The following is a 4237-nucleotide window of genomic DNA, read 5'->3' as shown; positions in this document are numbered from 1 at the left end:
TTCTTTTTTTTTTCTTCCCAAAACAGCTGTGCTGCCAATCTCCTTTGTTCATCCCCCCCACCCCCCTTCCCTTCCCTCCCACCCCACTCCCACTTTCTTCTTTAATCTCGCTCTTCCATGCGATGGGAGAGAAATCCTGCCCCCCGGAGACTCGCCGCGACCCACTGTCTACGCTCCCCCCAGCCCCCGCCTTGCCTCCCCGGGGAAATCCGTGATTCGCTTTGACTTCCAACCCCCCCTTCAGCCCATTTCTCTACCGCCATCACTTGTTTCCCTCATCAAGATCCTGGTCTGCGAAGTGGGGAGAGCCTGACTTCACGTTGCCTTCCTAAATGTGCTCGAGAGCACTGAGGGCACCCCGGCGGGCTGGGGAGCCGGGGCAGCTCCGGCACCTCGCGGATATCCCTCCCGTCACGGCTCCTCGCTGCCTTCACTTGCTGTTCTGCTACCGACTTCGGATCCACTTGGAAAAATTATTCTGCAGCAAAGGGCTACCCAGTTTTTCGCAGAGGTAACAAGGGAGCCCGGACACATGGGTTGCTGCTACCAGCCGCGGGCTTTCTTCTGCTAGCACCCCAAAACCCCTGAACTCTCCTTACCCCAAAGCAGCAGGGCCGGGGAGGGATGGAGGGATGGAGAGATGCAGGGACTTGCCTAAGGTCAGGGTCAGAGCTGTGGCACAGCTGGGAATGAACTGCATTTCACAGGACTGTAGGAAAATTCAGGACAGAGGGACCTCAGGAGATACTCTGTTATTTATAAAAGTATCTCTGTTATTTAGGCACCTGGCTTCTGTTTTCAAGCAACTTAAACCCCTTAGTTGTGTTGGGGATCAATGGGATTTAAGATGTGAGGTGCTTCAGTTCACTTCAGAGAAAGGGATATTAGTTCCTAACTCTCTTCATCTTGTGGCATGTCAACCTGGCAGCCATCAGCACCACATGGGGCAAGCAGAGGGAGCTTCTGTTTGGATCCACAATGCAAGACCAGCTCTGCCTAGTGGCTAATGTCCTCTGCTTCATGCTACTGTGGCCAGGCTGCACCAGAGCAGACATCATAAGAGTTTCTTCAAGTAGAGAAACTAGAGGTGCTGGTGATAGTACTAGAGAAGATATGCTGAGTCCTGGTTCAGCACCATATCTGTGGCCACCATGCTCTCTCCTCCATTTAATCCTCTGTCCCAGGTGTCACTACAGTTTGATTTTCTTTTGCAGAAAGACTTTAGGTGAGTCAATTGAACTCTTGAGGTGCCTGACTTCCCAGTGTGGGTAGCATCACCTCCCTGCCTTGTGGTGGTGCTGGCAGATTGCACTGATATCCTCGCTAGAGCCTGTGAATTATTGCTACTAATGCCAGGACATGCCCTGATGACCATTTTCTCCATCGATTGTCTTTGACTTCTTCTAACTCTCAAAAATGAGACCTAACAAAGGGTTTTTCAGTTGCCCTGATTTCTCCCAGATGTCCCAAGGAGGGACATCAGCACCAGCAAGCTCTACCTTTGAGTGGAACCCCAAAGTTAAACATTTGGTGGCTCTTCTCACAGGACAAGGAAGATTTAACCCAAGATCTTGGCCAAATTTCAGTTTTAGCCATTAAATTCTGCCTACCTGAAATACTCCTCCTGTTCTTCTGTGAGGGGTTAAATAGATGAGGCCATTAAAACCAAAGGCATTTGAAGCCATCTACACAATTTGTTATTCACATCTTGCCCTTAAGGCACGTGGATTTTCTGGGTGCTGGTTGTGTCGCTGCTTCCTTGGCGGGAGCTGCATTACAGAGTGCTTCCAAGAAGAAACCTAAACCTGAGTGCCCCTAGTCACATATCTGCCTGTCAGACCTTCCCCTTATCTCATTTTAGTATCCTTGTGGTTATGGGTATCACGGGAGAGCTGGGGATGCCCGAATTAGGGCCGAGTCACGATGGTCCTTGTCCCTCTGGGTGACGCACTGTGTGGTTCATAGAGCCTGTCCAGGTCAGTGCCCCGTTGGCAGAGGATCCATCTGACAGCCGCAGAGCACAGACACTGTGGACGTCCAAACCTGCTCTGAGAGCATTAACCTGCTTTCACTTCATTAGTTAAAGCAGGGCTAACTGCTGACAGGCTCTCTTGCTGTCATCTGATTGGGTTGCTCCTGTATACCTTAAAGGTGGTTGAAACTAAAGCTTGCTTGGAACTCAACTGAAGGGAGAGTCCTCTGCAAGTGCAGAGTCTTGCACCTGGGGAGGAACAACCCCATGCACCAGTACAGGCTGGGGATTGACCTGCTGGAGAGCAGCCCTACAGAGAGAGACCTGGGAGTGCTGGTTGATAATAAACTAACCATGAGCCAGCAATGTGCCCTCATGACAAGAAGCCAATGGCATCCTGGGGGCATCAAGAAGAGTGTGAGCAGCAGGTCAAGGGAGGTTCTCCTGCTACTCTCCTCTGCCCTGGTGAGAACTCATCTGGAGTCCTGTGTCCAGTTCTGGGCTTCTCAGCTCAAGAGGGACAGGGAACTGCTGGAGAGAGTCCAGCACAGGGCCACCAAGATGATCAGGGGACTGGAACATCTTCCTTATGAGGAAAGGCTGTGGGAACTGGGGCTGTTTAGTCTGGAGAAGAGACTGAGGTGGGATCTCATCAACACTTGTAAGTACCTAAAGGCTTGGTGTTGGGAGGATGGGGTGACAATTTTTTCTGTAGTGCCCAGTGACAGGACAAGGAGTAATGGACACAAGCCAGAACACAGGAAATTCCACTTGAACACATGAAAACACTCCTTTGATGATGAGATGAGGGAGCCCTGACCCAGGCTACCTGGGGAAGATGTAGAGTCTCCTTCTCTGGAGGTTTCCAAATCCACCTGGACATGTTCCTATGCCCCCTGATCAAGGGGAACCTGCTTTAGCAGGGGGCTGGATGATCTCTAGAGGTCCCTTCCAATCCCAACCATTCTATGATTCTATGAGAGAGATTTAAACTGCAATGAAAGAGTCCACACAACCTCTTCTACCAGCTTAAGTTATTTAGCTGAAAGTTACTCTTTAAATTGAGCAAGGATGAGTTCCTTGCAGAGTAAACCCTTTGGTGCAAGCTGTGGTTGCCCCAGAGCCATTGGCATACATGCAGTGGAGATGAGCAGCAGTACCTGAGCTCAGAGAGACCACCTTGCCTCTGGAAATCAAAGCAGCAGGGCTGTGCTTGGGCTGGGAGTGTTTGGGCTGGGAGCAGCATGGCCTCGTGCCATGCCACCAGAGCAACACAGCTTTTGGGACTGAATGCAAGAAAATCTCTGGGTGGTGCTGGCTACTCTGTGCCATATGGATGTGGCAGCTCATTCTGCTCTGAGGTATCTGCCTGACAAAATGATGGTGTGAGGTGAAAGACAGATGGAATGAATTACCTACCTAGGGCAGAAGTGCAGAGTAGCAGGACTGTGGCTATGAGTTGAGGCAAAACTTCAGACCTTTCCTATCTGCAGACAATGCCAGCTTTGTCTGCACTCAGAGTTACATCATTTTAGCAGTCCTGCAGTGTCCTGTGGGGAAGGTATTCACAGAAAGGGATAAGGCAGGTACTTGAAGGGCAAAGGCATGCACAGAGGGAGGTTTCATCTGTGTCAGAACCAAGCTGATGAGTCCAGTGCCACTGTCCTATCTCATTGCTCTACCTCCTACTCCCTGTACTCCCCTTGCCTCCCTTGGTCAGTTCTGGGGTCTTTACTTGGAGTAAGCAAAGCTAACCCAACCCAGTCGTGTTTCATATGCCTGGCATTTTGGGATGGGGTGGTATGGCCATGGCTGCAACACTAGTGAGGTGGGAAAGGGGTCAGTCCTCTGCTTTGAGACCCATCAAGAAAATAACTTCAGCAGAAGCACCAACCATGCAACTCTGCTACTTCTGTCTTCAAGGGTAAATAAATAAGGCAGTAAACCCTTTGGCAGTCCCCTGTGAAGGACAGAAGAACCCTGAATAAAAATCTAATCAAAGTGTCACTGGAGAAGTGTTAACCTTTCATGTGTCATTGCTTTACTCAAAGTCATGGATTAACTCCATCCAGTGTAGGGTTGAGTTCTTTCTGTTACCGTGCCCTAAACTTGTCTCTGCCTCCTGCCAGTGGGTGAAATACCTTGTTGGGCAGCTCTCTGCTCTGCTAAAAATTGCTGTGGCTAAAAGAAATGACTGAAAGCCCAGAATGTGTCTCCAGACAATATATATATTTTTTTAAAGGATAAATAAGTAGAAAGGAAAAG

The sequence above is a fragment of the Colius striatus genome, chromosome 3 (assembly GCF_028858725.1).
Source record: "Colius striatus isolate bColStr4 chromosome 3, bColStr4.1.hap1, whole genome shotgun sequence".
NCBI lineage: Eukaryota > Metazoa > Chordata > Aves > Coliiformes > Coliidae > Colius > Colius striatus.
This window is presented reverse-complemented; position numbering follows the sequence as displayed.